The 18,309-nt window shown below is 34.1% G+C and overlaps 1 protein-coding gene across 1 annotated transcript in view; it reads right to left on the bottom strand.

Annotated features, from left to right (window-relative positions):
* Positions 1 to 18,309, bottom strand: part of MCU (mitochondrial calcium uniporter) — a 242,304-nt gene that overhangs the window by 32,644 nt on the left and 191,351 nt on the right. The window lies entirely within an intron of this gene.

Raw genomic sequence — 18,309 nt, 5'->3', positions numbered from 1 at the left:
ATAACTGCTGTGTGGGAGCACCCTATGAAACATAATTTTCAAATCATTTTAAATGTCAAAAGCTCTCCCTACTCCATAGAACCAATTTAAAAATATTGCCTAGCAGGAGCAAGAGATAGAGTAATTACTATCTTTCTATAATTTTCATGCGCTAAGCAGCAATAGAAGAATTAATCAAATCTATTAGTAAGTACGTCCTTGTTCTTATATTTTCGTCTATGATCCACCATCATTGGTTGCTATTAAAATCAACGTTGAAGCAGAATACTAGACCGATTAAGACTGCAACGATACATGACAAAACATCTCCATATTTAACTCAGAGAGCTTGAAAATTTCATTCAACAATAAGTATCGTAGCAGTTTTCAATATATTCTAAAATATTCCATACACTTCTAATATAAATTCCGTACACGATTGAAACATCCCTTGCTCTCGAATGCTTCCTATTCGCTCGTCTATTCAATGTAGTATCCTCATGTGTAGCACCCTCAGGGTTATTGCGCTCTTTGTCTAAGGGCCGCAGCTCAAACACTCGTGCGGTGAAGGAAACGCGGCCCTGAATGAATCGAGATGAGAAGTACGTGCGATGACCTTTATTGAAATATGAGCTTTTGAGCGCGAATCGTGTTTAGATTTCTTGCGATTATTTTTCGTACACGCAATCAGATGTAGATTTTAAGGCTTCTTTGGACTTTGAATAGTTTTCTAGCGTTAATTTTTTTTTGCATTTCTGGAGACTTCATAAGCATACAGTAAACAAGTAACATATGTAAAGCACTTTTGAATATTATTGAAGAGAACAGGAATATTATTGAATTAATGAATTACGCAAGCGAATGAAACTTATGTCTTAAATATAATTTCCTGGAAACTTCTTTTTAATATAGAAAGTCCCGTGATATCAAATTACTTATGCCGCTACAAAAACAGTAATTAAGTTCTTATAAGTCGTCGCTGAAATCGTCAATACGCAATTAATCATATTTTAATTATTACGTACTGTGTTCATTACACTTAGTAATAACACTTTGTTGAGTAATTTTAGTTAATGATAAGATTATACTTATAGGTGCATGATATTGGACGTGATTTCATATTGAACAAATATACTATACCAATAGGCTACAGGTCTTTATCAGAAGATTCCTTAGGAAATGTAGAGGGGCATTAAGAATTTTCAGGATTGGGCAAAGCCGCGATGGTAACTTTAGTTATTGGTTAAAACTAAATTCAGACAAAATAATATAATTACATGTATAATAGAATACGGGAATTAACGCGAACACGCATTTTACCTTAAAATGCCTAAGGTTTCGGCGCAGGTTGCACTCGCCGTGGTCGCAGGCTGACTGACGAGTGCAACCTGCGCCGAAACGTTATTCAAATTCCTATATTCTATTATACATTAAACATGCAACGCGAGAGTTTAAAAGTTAAAATAATGTAATTACAATGACTCGTTACTCATTAGTGACGTAATCAAAACGTCATACAAAGATTTCCAACAAAACTTCCTTGAAAAAGCCTTCACAGTTGAATGGAAGCGGAACTGCGTGCACTCACCGTTTCCCTTAAAAGCATGGTACTAACATAGTGCTAACGCCTAACACCATAGCACTCGACAGTACATCGTAACAAAATTGTTTCATTACGGCGAACGGACGCAACCTGATTGTCTACACGCTCCACTTACTTGTACTGTTATGTGCAAAAGTGTTTACATTAATTATTTGCCAAAACTTCTAGATCGTACGAATTTCACAATGAATTTTGGGAAATACATACACATATTTTTTTTGTATGTAAGTTATAGCATATCCTAATTTCCCTGTAGAGTTACAGGTAAAATAACAATTTAAGATTAAGTTTATGAAAGTCGAGTGTATTATCATACAAAAACAAATAAAAATACTTTTCACATCGATCTCAACTTCGATATTGCCATGACTGTAAATGTCTACCACTATTCCGTAGAACAACGTAAAATTTTGCCCAAAATTATAATATGGTGTAGTTTGTTTACAAATTTATTTTAAGTTTCACTATCTATTTTAAGAACTGTTCTCATTTCCCCAGAATACTAACGAGCTGTATTAAGGCAACAATGAATGAAAATCCGGTGTATGTCCGTGGCTTACGGGTGGATAAGCAACAGAAACAGCAATTAATTATTTCGGCTTACACCGTACAATTGGGACTCGTACCCTAAGCCACTGAACCAACTGTTGCGTGACTGACGATTTTAATATTTATGACAATGTTAAAATTCTAATTTATGTGACTAACTGTCGTATGACACGAGATACGGAGTTTGTACCGCACGATTTGAAGTTTACCAATAAATACCTTCACTTATTGTTAGACAAAAGTAAAATTTTGTTAAATATGGACGATTGATTTATGAACAGGAAATATTGGATTCCATTCTGTTTTATTCAACGTAAACAAAAGGTGGGAACAATAAAAAGTTGAAGCAATTTTACCAAACAAGGTACGTTCGTCACATTTTTTTTACACAGTCGCTGACGTTCCGTCAAATCAAATTCTGAATTTTAATGAACAATTCCGCACGCAAGTGTACAAAATACTTTGTTTAACTTTCAAGCAGATTAATCGCTTGGTAGAAAGAGACGTACGATAATTATTTGTGGCGAATGTTACAAGCGAGAGCGAGAATACTAATGAGATCAATTCAAAGTTTCGCGTAATTCCACCAACTGTGATGGAAATTGGGAATTAACTTGTACGAAATTTAATTTGGAAGTAAATCATTGGCAATTCCGTCTCACGTTATTTCCTATAAAGGTGAAGCGAAGAAATACGTAAATGAAGTTTTCAACACGTTAATTTATAACTCGCGTGTTATAATTTATTCAGAAAGTCTTCAGTAGATCAATATAAAAGTCTATACAAATTTTCATGTTATATTATAACCTGCACCTTTTCAAGTGGTCCAGTTACGTCAAACTTTTTATTAAAAATTACAATTAAAAGTACAAAAACCCATCTATTATCCTAAAAATAAACACAAGCCTATCAAAACTAGAACAAACACAAAGTCTAACAATATTCTAACAGAGACAAAATAAAAACACAGCGCTACATTATTCATGGACCACAAGTGGTCGATCAAAGACCCCACAGGCTACTTTGAGGGACTCATTTAATACCTCGTTCAAACAAACATTAGATTTCCTGTGGGACCTTTTAAAGATATATTTATACAGCCTAAACGAGCCAATTGTACTACCCAAAGTAGTATTTGCGAGCCGCAATTTATGTTAACCATTGTAGAAATGTTAGAACTTACTTTAAATATTTAGGTGAAGGTGACCTTTATATTTTTACTCACAGTTTATTATGCTACTTTGAAACCACTATTCTTGAACTGTTGGTAGCTATGCTAATAGATTTAAAAAATAAATATGTGAAATACAGTCCAGTGTTCAAATACTTACAGACAGTCAATAGAATGGATATATCAAAGAATTTCATTACACACTTACATACATAATATCACGCCTTTTTCCAATAGGGGTTACAAACTTCCCATGCCTCATTTATTTATTTTTTTTATTTAAGGTCAACCAACAATTGCTTACACAAGACATTAGTATTATACAATTTGTTTAAAATAAACAAGTGTAACAATTACTTATAGGTTAACACCGCATGCACAGAAATACGGTTAAGATTAGATTAGATAAATACAAAAAAGAATTGGTTAGTAGTTGCTTATGATTAGGTTATTATGTATTTAATGAAGTGAAGTACTGTATTATTTACAATGATTTGATATAGTTTATCAAAGTTGTTTTGGTTTATATCAATTACGCCACTGTAGTTATCTCATTCACATCATACATCATTTAATACAGGACCGCCGGCTACGAATACTTCTTAAAATGTACATTCATTCAAATCTATTACTAAGCTAACTATAGTAGCAAAACTTACAGCGATTTTCATCCCCGCTACCGCTACAGCTTATATCTTGTCGCTACTGTTTAGTATGCGCATACGCAGTACGTAGCGACGGGCGCACATGTGGGCAGACGTCGTAATTGCCTTGTCACTTTCCTAATTATCATCGCGCTTGGCCGCATCGTTCAGCGTTTCTCTACGATGTTTGATTTATAGATATCACTTTTGCATGCACCGGTACTTTATTATCGTTTATTTATCTTAATCAATGTTTTGTGAAATAACTGTTCTGTACTTGTTTATTATTGTGGCGTGCAGTGCGTGTACAACTTGATAATATGCAGTCTATTTGCATACAAAAGTCAAGTGAACCTAAAGTGTTTGAATAATTAATTTCACTTCTTCACTGTTTATTTTTGTTGAAAAAAGAAATGTTGTTATGTGTATAGCTTACTAACTACTGGTTTGAGTCACGTAACGTTTTGATTTAATACACGTACTCTCTTCTCTACAAACTGTTCATTGTTTCAATAAAAATAGTGTTTTAAAAAGGAGCCTTCAAATGTTTGTTCAGAAACATAAATAAAGTCCATATCCAATTGTACCAAAATCGGTTCCATAGTTTAGCCATGAAAACGTACCAGATAGATATTCGCATTGTTTTTTCTCATCGTATGGTTACTGTCTAAGTTGTTCAAGCCGTCCGAAGGCCTCTGAGGCTTAACGACTGTTATCTTAATTGACAACAACCAGGATCGACTTTTTACGCACCCTCTGAATCACGGAGACGCCCAGTTTAAATACCATTATATTCGTATTAATAATATTGTAATGGATAACTCTATAAAAACGTGTTAGCCAGAGAACTCATAAAACACAGAATAAACGAGCAAATTCAATATATTTTACGGCAGTATCACATATTTATGAGCGTGAAGTATTTTTTGGCACGATATTTGGGTATTTGTTTATGAATTTTCAGCAAAATTCCCTCAGAACTAGGTATTAAGGAAGTCAGCATTAGGATTTGCATAGTGAATGGGTAATACAGATTTGTTGGACAGTTTCATCCTGACGTTAGCTACCAATATATGGGAAGCTCGTGAAATACTACCATAAGAGAATTGATAAAAACTGAGTTCAAAATGATTTTCTTGTTGCATTGTTTTTGTTGCGTTTCTCTACTCTTATCAACTATCGACAGCGGAGGCCGAAGGAACTATTTTCACAGAACATTTTAAAAGTCAAACTCTCGATACTCGATAATACTGCATGTATTGTACAGAATCGTGCTAATAAACTACTACTTATCCGACTATGTTAAGCAAAGGACAGTGATGTATTTTGATTGTATGTACAATTTGATCTATCACTCATTTAAGGAACACAGATGTTTACAGTATTTCAAGAGTTTTTAGTTAAGAAAATAAATTCATTGAACATAACTTGAAACCTAGTAGATACTAATATGGAAGTAAATTACGTACATAATCCTCTGTTTATTGTACTCTATTAATTAATTAATTTTAATTATTGATCTATTATTTAATATAAATGATGCGAGGGAAGTTTGTAAGGATCGTATCAAATGGCGTTCTCTGGTCTCTGCCCACCCCTAAGAGAAGAAAGCGTGCTTTTATGGATGTATGTATGTAGGGTAAACTTGGTAGAGATGGCCATAGTTTTATTGCAGTGAAATAAAAATAATCAGAAGTGTTGTTGCCATCAGTCTTTATTCTTCATCATAATTAACAGTAATTAGTCTTACAAAAATCAACGACAGATAAAGTTTTATAATTCAGGAACACATAGATAAATCAATTAAAAAAAAAAGTTGAATTGGCCATCTCTCCCAGGCCATCAGGGTGAGTTGGCCGTAGTTATGCGGGATAGATGGCCAGTGCTAGTTTTTCCTTTTCCCTTTCCTTTATCCTGAACTTGAGCTTGTTTTGTTTAATTTTTCTTCTTCTGCCTACATATGGACCACATATCTTCAAATTCAGTGCGGTTTTCATCTTTCACATATAAGACACTGAACCCAATCTTCAACAAGACGAGTCTTATAATAATTTTCACCGCAACCAGCACAGTCATCAGCCTCGTTTGCATTGTCTTCTTCGTATGATGTATCACATAGAATAGGTTCACTGAGATCAGAACTGCTTTCGCTAATACGCCTAATAGCTTTACGTTTTCTAGCCTGAATTCATGTGGCCATCTCTCCTTTTTGTACGGGTGAGTTGGCCATATATCATTTTAGAATTAGTTAACAATTATCGGGTGACTTTTTGAGGTTAGAATAGACGTTATCATTAGCAAAACACAATAAACTAAGCAAACTCTTTAGTAATCCATCAAAAATAGTATTTCAGTATAGTATAAGGCAACACTATAAAAATTTTTAGCAGTACCGTGAAAATAAAAGCTTTTTTACTTAATTTCTAATACAAATTTGCACAGGAATTTTGTTGCAGTGTGTTTCCAAGCATAGCACGCAGCGTACTAACCGCATTTTAGCGCGATCTAGCTTCGCACGCCAAAAATATTTCGACTGGCCATCTCTGCCGTATGGCCATCTCTAACGAATTTCCCCTAATATATCATCTTATTTACAATGGCCTATCAAAATATAGACCATTTTACTATTTTTATACTCGTTCAAATATTATCTCGTGTCCTTGTTTGAAATATCAGATATCCAAATAGATATGGACACGTTCAATATCCCGAACAAACGTGGATTACATCTTTCTTCAAATACGTAGGCAGATATTCTGAATAACCCTTTTTTACCTAACAGTTTGGGAAAAGATTAAATATAGGAGAAGGATGAAAATATATTATCTATAGACTTACCTTAAACTTTTCCTCAAGAAGTAATATACAATTTATGTTAAATACATATTATTATTATGCATGAATGTAAACAAAGCAACAAGAATTTGTATAGAATTGTATAAAGAGGCCATCGCTGCCTACTCCCAATAGGCCTTACACATTTCTTTGGAGATACTTAATTAAATAATTATATTAAGTTTGATGACTGCATTACTAAATCTAAGTCTACCTTAACACTCCAAATAAACATCACTTTTTTCTTTCAATAACATTAAACACCCCAATTATACTAAAGCCTCTATTATTATGTATAGGACAGTAAAGTCTTCATAAAAAGAGAAAAAAGTTCTAGGGGTCCAAATACGATGATATTCCGCACAAATGATGACAGTATAGATAATTTTTACATGGCAATAGAGAAAGGTTCCCTGATTTATTGGAGCCCTTTATTTTTACGACATGGATTGTCGGATATCGCGCTGAAAGCTTCCTAAAGGCATTATTTGTAAATATTATGTATCGATATCTTCGCCTTATGTGTTTTGTTTGGCAGTTAATGTTCTTTTTTAGGAAGAATGTGTATATTGAAAATTGACAACGGAGGTATAAGCTAAAGTTTCGCACAATGACAGTGTAAATTTTGTGCAGGTTTATTTTTAATTTTTGTATTAACATCATAGAATAAGTAACATAGTAGACATCTGTAGACATTTGCATACATCAAATCATATTTTCAATGTTTTTTTTTTGTTTACTAAAACAACTATTTCCTATAAAGGTCATAACGGAGATGATTTTACTCGCCACTTTTTTGGTAAAACATCGGTCATCAAAACTGTATTTTTCTATCCCAAATCTCATACAATTTATCGGGATATCTCAACATTAATTCTACTTATACTAAGCTTGGCTAAATAAACCCTTTTTCTACGAATCTTTTCACCAAAATAATGATGACTCGACACTTTCAGTTCTTCGTTTCCTTATTGCTCGTGTTTCAGCGGTGGTGGATATAAATTGGCCTCATCTGTCAACCTGTGCCCTCTGGGTGAATTGAGGAACAAATTTTGTGGAAAAACCATTGCTTAACTTAGCCCGGTTTATAGAAAAAAGCTTGAAGAAGTCTTCGTATTTACTTAAGTGTCAGCTAGTTTATGCATCTAGTTTTAATTTCGAAAGATAAGAAAGAATATAGGTATACTAAATATTCTAAAGGCGACATTTTGATTAATGTTTACTTATCAACGTTGCCAAAACTACTTAACGGATTTTGATGAAATTTGGTCAACAAATAGTTTATAGACTAAAATAAAACTAAGTATACCATTTATTTCGCAACATGTTTTCTCGGGGACGATTTTCGACTAAAAATATTTAACCCCATATTGGTTGATTTTGTAGTTTCTCTAAAAAGCGTGTCATAGCAGTCCTAAAAATCTTTAAATGGCAATGTAATATATTTAAATACAAATATTTTACTAGACTTGTGAATAAATCAACAAAGATACGAACCGAAACACATTTACTTTACACTATAAAAAGAAAGAACAAAGAAATGTAAATATAGACAGAGAACAAAACCTAAACTGAACACAAACAGAGCAACTGTGGCTTATATTAGGTCTCACACCGGCTGCCATACACCAAACTCACATATAAAAATATATAACCAAGACCGTATGTAATACTAGATTCTACCTAGGTCTTTCCTCGCGTAATAACAACATATCTTTTTTTAAAATATAAAACTGAAGAATTTATTTGTTTGAACGCGCTAATTAAAATGTTCCAATTCAAAAAATAAACAGTATTAGTATTGAATAATTCTTATATTGCGGACTTAATAAAATCACACAATTATGACTAATCAGAAAAGACCAGCAAAAAAAATGTTGTGAAAACAGGAAAACTAAAGTCCACGTGCATGAAATAACATAATTTAAGTAAGTATATTTAATGGTGATTTTCAATTACCTGTTAAATCAAATTCCATTCTGTAATATTTCCGTAAATATTAATTACCAACTTCCATGTATCCAGCATAAAAAACTCTCACAAATATTGATATCCCTAATAATGAAATATTGAAAAATAAGTACAAAATAAGTAAGTATTTCTTAAAAGAATAAACATGTCGTGTATCGACCACATATGCAATAAACAAAAGAAACATTCCAATAAGAATTTAGACAAAGCGAACACCAATAGCATTGCAAAATAAGAGAAAATACAAAATGCTATCTGCAACCGGTACAACGCTAGCAACTTTATTAAACCACGAACAGACGTGCCTGTATCTAATGCACTACAGTAGCGCGATTTTATACAGTCAGTACTAGCGAATATCGAGAGCTTGACATTTAAAATGTATACTCACGGTTATATTTCGTTTATCTTTATATATATAATTCTTCTGTAAGTGTGTATGTCACTGAACTTCTCTTAAACGACTGGACCGATTTTGATGATTTTTTTGTGTTTATTCAAGGGGATCTGAGAATGGTTTAGATTCACAATTTTGTCCGCTGAACAATGTTTTTTTAATTAGTTTTTAATTTATTAGACAGGACAACGTCTGTCGGGTCCGCTAGTATTAGGATAAAACCGTTACAATCGAGGAGTTTGCAGAATTGTCGGTAAGATAGCTGACTTTCTACCTACCTACCTTTATATACCTACTTTTAACGAAAATTCTACAAACGCTGCAACTCGATTATAAAGATTATTTCAAATAGGTTTTATCCCATAGACGGATTATGCAACCCTGACCATACCTACTACATAAAACAGTTTCCATGGCGCCCACTAGATGCGCTGATCAGATTTTCAGAAAAAAATTGATACTCTTTCTCTTACACAACTAGAAAATCTCTCGACCGCTATAAGAATCGCTCTGCAGGATTATCTGTGAGCAATATTATAGGTATATCTAATGTGTAAGCGACTTAAAACACGTGTTAGGGATTACTTACAATTGAGCGCATTTAAATACATAATCTTAGAGACAATGAGAAAGATTTTGCAGCTTAAGTTTACATTTTCTAAAAGGAATTAACCATTTCCATGTCTTTAAATAAATATATAAATAAAGCAAGGAAGTAGCCTCTATTATTCTTCTATTACGTCTCGCAGTGTACTGTAGTTTGTAATGTTTCGTCGTTTGATAAACTTCAAGACTTCAGGCAATTTTATCTTAAAAAGCGAAAGTATTGTTTTGTATTAATTTTCAAACGTTTACAACCAGGAGTAAAAAAGACGTCAAGGCTAGAACTGAGTGAAAAGACGATAAGTGAGTTTTTATTTATCCATACTAATATACTAATATTATAAATGCGAAAGTAACTCTGTCTGTCTGTCTGTCTGTCTGTCTGTCTGTCTGCTACTCAATCACGTCTAAACTACTGAACCAATTTGCATGAAATTTGGTATGGAGATATTTTGATACCCGAGAAAGGACATAGGCTACTTTTTACCCCGGGAAAATGACGCATTTCCCGGGAAAATTCAGAAAATTCAACGAAGTCGCGAAAAATCAATATTATAATGACATTGAATAAATAAAATTCCGTTGCCACGGCAACTGTTTTAATGGCGGATATGCCTTAGCGCGACTTCGTTATACTAAGAGATATAAATAATTTTGAGAATATTTTTCGTAAAAAAAAAGCATATTTTATATCATCACGCTACGACCAATAGGAGCAGAGTACCTAACAGTAAAAAGTGTTACAAAAACATGGAAAATTCTGACCCATTCTCTCTTATGTGACGCAAGCGAAGTTGCGCGGGTCAGCTAGTCTTTAATATATGAACATTGGAACAATTAATTACAGCCTAACATTAGCATCACTCAATCACCGAGATTTAATAACCAACATAATCAACGCTGGTGATATCCATAATGCATGAGCGAGATAATACGCATAACCAATAAACGATACGCCAAATCAATGCGTACATTGTTTGTGGGTAGTCAAGGGAATTAACACGTTACCAAATTATACGGTACGCTGGCGTATTGTAAAGTAAAAGAGCGTATTTTATGAATAGCCAGCAAGCACGTATGTAAATACAGCCTTATTTTATAATTAAGATGTGTGTTTGAGGGGAACTGAAGAGGTTAAGGGAATTTATAGTATTAAACACAATACATAGATGAATAAATTTACGACTTTTCCCCATAGGGGTAGGCAGAGACCAGAAAACGCCATTCTATACGATCTTTACCAACTTTCCTTGTTTGCGTTTCACAATATGTTTATAAAAAGATACCTTTGGTAGCAACTACTGGTGTTTTTGAATACTTTGTAAATCGATGTAAAGTGATGCAAAAATAATAAATAAATAAATAAATAAATACTAGTAACTTGACGCAATTTTCATACATTAGCCATTTAGCCCTAATTGTCATTGAAGACATCACCTCTTATTTTTAAATTATCGTAAAACGTCATGTTAAGTATGAATATTTTCAAGCGAAGATCATTATCGTCAGAAATATTTTGCTATTATTTTTGTTCAGACGTTCAGTAAAAGTAGTAAATCATAATAAAGTGTTTTTCATACATTCTTACTACAAAGAATGTTAAAGAAAACTTCTATCTCGCACCACTTGCTTTAAAACTGTAATTTCGCGACAAACAACTAAAAAACGATAAAATTCAGCATCTTATCTTAACGTCAGGTGAAAATAACACTTAATTCTTTTATTTCTGCCGAGAGTTTTATAGCCCAGTAGTAATTGTAGTAACACGAAGTATTTGCGTTCTTTCTTTTTAATAAAATTGTTGAAGACTGAGACTTGCTCTTATGTCTGCTTTAAATCTGTTGATAGAATGTCTACTGCTATAGACTTCCGGCACAAAAAAAAAACCGAAATCTTGATCAGCGCCCATAACATGTACTGTACGGAGTAATTTTAAATGTCAAACTCTCAATAGTCGATTTTCCATCTATAGAAAATCGTCCTATGGGCCGTGTTAGCGTACGTTCAAGCACAAATACTAAGTTTAAATTAAGTATTAATTAGTTTTGATTCGTGGCAGCAAGAGAAAGACTTTGCCGCAATGAATTTTCGACAATGCCTCTGGTTGCAGAAAAGTTCAAAAACAATATGGATGAAATTACATTTCCATATACACCCTGTAACTTAATTCCCATGACACCTCACACAATTTCATACGTACCTTTTCGCTCCCATAACCCACCGCATATGATATATTCTCATTTATCACCCTCATTCCTTCGAGCATATTTCACTACACCTACATCCCACACTTGAAAACTTCTTCATAATCATCAAAAAGCATTCCCAACACAATACTTTTTCCCACAGAGCAATATTTTCCATCGCGAACACATTGATTGATGGGAAGCGCTTTCAACACCTGGACGATTAATCACGAACCACAAGGACTCTCAACGTGTTCACCAAACATTATTCGTGTTCATGCCTATTTCTGATTCCATTGAATTTTTTGTTTGTGTTTGTCTATAGTGTCTGAAAGTAAAGAAGCAATGTAACTGTAACTTATATTTTCTTACTTGCTAGTCCAAATCCTACTACATTCCGACCCTCCTTATTGTCATATATAAACTTGTTTCTGTTTAAAAACTTCCAGAACGTTATTTAAGCGTTTCAAGAGATCGCCAGGTAAGGACGCCAATCATCAAGCACTACAATAATACTATGGTAACAATTGATACTCTATGCTTACTGAAAATCTGAACCAACACGTTTCGGATTGCTATTCGTTAGCCAAAACCATTCAGTCACAGAACTGAATATTCAAACCCAAGAATAACCAAACGGCATACGTTCACAACATTAAAGTCTACTATTTCTATGCCTAGATTGAAAAAAACGTTAGCCAAAGACACATTCTTTTCCGCAGGAAACTTTGATACCTCTAACACATTATGTTCAGAAAGGTTTCTTTTTACTACATATCGGCTTACCAACTGTTGTCATATTAGTAGGACATAACTGTTTGTGTTGTATGAAACTAAATCCGTCACGTGTTTGACAAACAGACCTTCGCCAACGTCTGTGTTTGTAACATCACTTAGGTACTAACTTGCTTTGACTAAAGTTACTTTTATTTAGAAACGTTTCTAAAGTTTAGATAACTTTTCTTATAATACGCATCGCAGTGGACGAGCATAATAAATACAATAAAACCTGAAACGCATTTTTGGCCATCGGCATTATAGACAACCAGCTATCGACAAATTTTGTATGAAAAACTTATCAGTGCCCTCTAGCGTACGTCACCTGAACTATTTTTTTTTAGGTAATTTGAAATGTCAAGTGCTCGTTAGGCAAAAGTACCGGCTGTTCGCCGTACTTTGCACTTGTCTTCGATCTCGTAGACTTTGGAAAATGAAGTAGCCTTGTTTAGTTAAACTTCAGATATCTCCCACCAAGAACGGTTCAGCGGTTTAGCCGTAAAAACGTAACAGACAGGCGACATTCATAGTTAAAATATTTATTATGGAGAGTGTTGTATCCATTTTGACCATAGCATCGTCACATATGTACATTTCGGTGCACAAGCTCTAATAGCTACAAAGTCAAAGGCAGGGAATTTCAAACAGGAATTCGATACAATTTAATGGCCGAGTGAATTCGATACACAAGCAAATGCAGCTGGATTTTCATGACTGCTGTTGTGTCTCGTTTTAAAATAACAGACTAGCTGAAATTTTAACCAAAGTAAAAGGACTTTAGGGTGATAATTCCCTTTTATAATGCTGCGCGTTAGATTTTATGTTCCTCTATAAAATATACCTAAAACGGACATAATAAAAGTATTTGTAGAGAAAAAAAATCCCTATAACACAGCGTAACGATGGGAGTATTCAAAATAGTAAAGTTAAAACTATAATAAAGGTAAATATTTGTTACTCTACTAAATAAAAATATAATCAATAATAACTTTCCCACTGTTTGGGATCAGTCTCCTCCTGAAATAAGAAAGGCATACTGGTCTTTGTCCACTACACTGGCAATTGCGCGTTGAGTACTTTAACAAAAAAAATTATAAAGCGAAAAAATCCGAAAGAAAGTATTTAATTTCTAAACACATTTACTAAGAATCTTAAGTACAGAAAAGTGCGTACTTACAATTCCGTTAGTATTGAATGGCATCGGTCCTGCCCTTGTTACGACAATATTCCTGAAACGTGACGCTATGCCGTGTCCATTGTCAGAATGAAACGTCCAAGATCTGTACCTAAGTGGAATTTTTACCGGCTGATATTCTTTGACCGGACCGTATTTATAAATATGGGTTTGCTTTCTTGAGAAAACTTTTTTAGGGAGTTTTGCAACGGTAAACTTTTAGTATTCATAATGAAGATTACAATAATGATAGTGATTTTGTAAGGAAAAGTAACATAACCGAAATTTATGCAATTTCTTAACGATGACGAGGTAATAGGATGCTAAAGTTCTATTCAACCTATTTTTATATCAAAAAGGGCACCATGAGTGCGATGTATTGCAGAAGCCTCTGTAGTAACTCACATAATTGCATACAAATGAATATGATTTAAGAGCACCAACAATTTCGGAGCCTAAGCAAATAAGATATCGTTAACCATAGAATTCTCATCGCGCTTAAGACCCTCTTACAATTTTTGTATTATTTGTTTGTTTGCACATTGAATGTTTGTACATTACATTGTAAATGGTGTACGATAACTTTCGCATATGGCCGAAAATACATATAATATTGTTTTAAAATACATGCTGCAGCATGAAATCCGGGTAAAACTGCGACAGAACTGATCACAGTAGAGCGCGCAGGACGTAACAAAAATTCTCTCTGCTCCCAAACAACCAAACATTATGGAGAGCATCGTTTAGTTGATGAAGTATCATTCGTCTTCTAAATGGACACTTGGCTTTAACTGTTGCGCATCCACTCAAGCTTCAAGAGATATTTATCAAAGGGGATGGATGGATGCAACTTTATTCTGAACATCCAAACTAGAATCTATGGTTAGAAGTATAAATAACAGTGATTCGAATTTGTTGGAAAACAAAGGGAATACTAAACTTAACTTGCATAATAATACATTTTTTAAAGTAGCTTCTTGGGGCAAAATATGAATGTATCATAAAATTCAAGTCAAACAAAATATGCATGTTACTTATCGAGTTTAAGACAACCAGTGGAACTGAAAAAAGGAATTGTTCAATTTACAGATTACAGTCTTTGAACACACGTTATCACTTCATGAATCTAAAAAAAGGCCCTTCAAATAATTACCCCAATTTGTATGCACACTGATCTCCGCCCGAAATTCTCACACGAACACGGAACAGAATTACTGGAATAGGCTACCTCATAAATGTTCCTACATTTTCAGGTGATAAGGTACAACTTCATTCTGCACGGACACCAGTGGAATCCACTTAGTCAAGTGAAGGGAATGAAAAATGCCGCCCATTCCGTTCCGTGTTAGTCCGCATCCGCAATGGACTTATTAAAAATGTTGGCAGCCTTAAAAGCGTAGTTTATGACTTTGCAAAGTCGTTATTTTTGTTTGAAAATTACGTGTGTTTAGAACTAGCTAATTGTTGCCTCTGTAGCGCAGTGGTTTAGGTCACCACGCCGTCGTGGGTTCGATTCCCACACAAAACAATTATTTGTGCGGTCCACAAATAATTGTGTCCGGTTGTTGTACTTTAAATTGTGTCCGTAGTTTGTATGTTTGTAAAAGTCTCCGCGACGCAAGAGCAATTCTTAGTGCAGGGCCCATAGCGCCCATAGCGACAGCCATAGAGGCGCCCATAGCCAGTTGCGCTCACCGGTCGGTAAACGATCTGTGGGTTAAGCAACCATTGGCGCGGTCATGCCATAGAGATGGGTGACCGCATAGTGATTTCTGAACTGGGCGTGCTTCGGAGGGCACGTTAAAAGTCGGTCCCGGTTGTTGTCAATTAAGGTAACAGTCGTTAAGCCACGTCAAAGGCCTCTCGGGCGGCTTGAACAACTTTGACACTAGGTTGACCACTAACCATACAACAAACAAACAAACAGTGCAGGAATTGTCATTTTAAAAAGAAAAAAGAGGGTTTGAGATTTTCCTTTAATTTAAGCAGTTATTTTGCTGTGCGGTTTATTTTCATGCGCGGTATTTTATCGTATATACCATAATGGCATAATTTGGCGGTGTGTGACGTTCGCAATATTCTTCAGGGAAATGTTCGCGTAAGACATTTTTCCCGCATGTTTTTCAAGTAATTGAGGAAAACCTTGAAAGATCTCTAAAGAAAACATTTGTAAACATAAAAAAGATATTTAAGATCCGTATTCTTAGAAGCTATTTGTATCAAATTACCTTCACTAATTACACAACAAATAAAAAGCATTTTTCTTTTTTTATTTAATTGACAAAAAATAAACAGGGTATTTTTGGAAACTCAAAACACGTTTACAAGTCGATTATGTCATCATCAGGTAATTTCAGAATACATCTCAATTTATATTATCACTAGCTGACCCGCGCAACTTCGCTTGCGTCACATAAGAGAGAATGCGTCATAATTTTCCCCGTTTTTGTAACATTTCTCGTTGCTACTCCGCTCCTATTGGTCGTAGCGTGATATATAACCTTCCTCGATAAATAGGCTATCTAACACTGAAAGAATTTTTCAAATCGGACCAGTAGTTCTTGAGATTAGCGCGTTCAAACAAACAAACTCTTCAGCTTTATAATATTAGTATAGATTATTGACAAACAATGAACGGAAATTTCTAAATTATTCTTCAAATGAAGTCATTGAACGGCGGAAAAATCGGGGCTTAATTGAATAACGGTATTGGATAGCAGGCAACCCTATTAACGCCTGGAAAGTTGTAATTTAAAGGTTCGAGTGAAATATCTCCCGACCGAGTCTCGTGCAAATATATTTTTTACTTTACTTGGAGTTTTATGGGGTTAACCCCGTAAATCACTGAGGTATATTGAATAATCATTTGTTATGTTTCAAAAATGATTTGATTAACTTGTGTTTATTATGGGAAATAACTTAATAGAGCTTTTTTTGCCTTAAATTATTGCATGTTTTGAGATGTTCAATTTAAGAAGGTTGTACTTGATATTTTGAAACTTAAAGATAACTGCTATGTGTAACTAAAATTCTTAGTTTATTTGTAGAGAAAAATACGTTACTACTTTCGACGTAATTAATCCTTAGGATATCTTTTATTGTTGAAAAAGACTGTTTATACTATATAAAGAAATAAAATAGGAAAGCCTTATTTACTGTAGAAATAAATTAAAGCCGTCAAATCTCTTCATGGAAATAAAACCAACAAAGAACTGTATTCCAAAATAATCCAAAAAGATTTTAATTCCGTTCTAAAACCGTGAAACAAAACAGATCCGCTTACGAGCGAGTTTATCACATCTTTACGAGTTACCATTTCTTAAGGAACTTACTTATTCAGTTAAATGATCATGGTCTAATTTAAAATTCAAAACAATACTGACCCTGGAAGACACCATTAGCCGTAAAGTCCCCGATTTTAATATTTAAGTATTACACATTACGTACCATCTTGTTTTTGCAAACGACGAATTATAAATGGGACTAGAGCTAATATTTAAAGTCATTTTGCTGCGTTTGGTAAATGTTCGGGAAAGGTGCAATGATATTATTTTTCATGACCGCATTATGCTTATGACCGCCCAGAAGGATAAAAATGAAGAACCTGTGTAACTGCTCTTGAGGCGAACTTGCAATGGTGAAAGAGTTATGCCTTTTTAAATGCGATAAGAGTTAATTCCTATTGACAAGTGGTGGTTGTATGGTTTACTGAAAGCTGAACATCAAAATCATAAACATCACACAAACATCGTTTACCATTTCAAAATTACATACATACAAAAATTTTCACACAAAATGAATTATCATAAAGTTGTTTCTTGAAGAAATCTTTTCACAAAACGGTGATATGCCGGGAATACAGAAGCTTCATAATTTGCTTTCAAATCACTGACAATAGTTAAAATAAAGGAAGTTCAAGTAAAAGTACGATAGATAAAAAGGTAATCGTCAAGTAATAATAAAGATGATTATACGTAGTCCATTACTGATGTCACACGATCAATCACACGTCGTCGTATATAAGGTTAGTTTCTAAGCGGTTCGGCGAATCAAGGAGAAACTCATATGTCATCGTCTTTGAGGAAATATGTATGAATATAAGTAACTATTGAAGAACTATGGTGAGGAAATTTGTTAGTTAATGTTTTTAATATAGATAATTAATTTAGACCACTAAGTCACGGACACAAAGTACAACCAGTCGGGAAACCGTTATTTGTAAATAGTACAAGTAATTGTTCCGTGTGGGAAATCAACCCACGACCTCCTGGACCAATGGTAGCGACCTTAACCACTGCGCTATGGAGGCAGTCCGTACTATACTTTAATATAGTCGTTTCTATCGTATTCGGATGTCGATAGCTTTCGACAACCAATTAACTGTAGAAAGTTATTGTGTGAAGAAGTAATCAGCGACCCT

Source organism: Anticarsia gemmatalis, chromosome 5 (genome assembly GCF_050436995.1).
Source record: "Anticarsia gemmatalis isolate Benzon Research Colony breed Stoneville strain chromosome 5, ilAntGemm2 primary, whole genome shotgun sequence".
Taxonomy (NCBI): domain Eukaryota; kingdom Metazoa; phylum Arthropoda; class Insecta; order Lepidoptera; family Erebidae; genus Anticarsia; species Anticarsia gemmatalis.
Note: the sequence above shows the minus strand (reverse complement) of the source record. Positions and strands in the feature narration are given on the sequence as shown.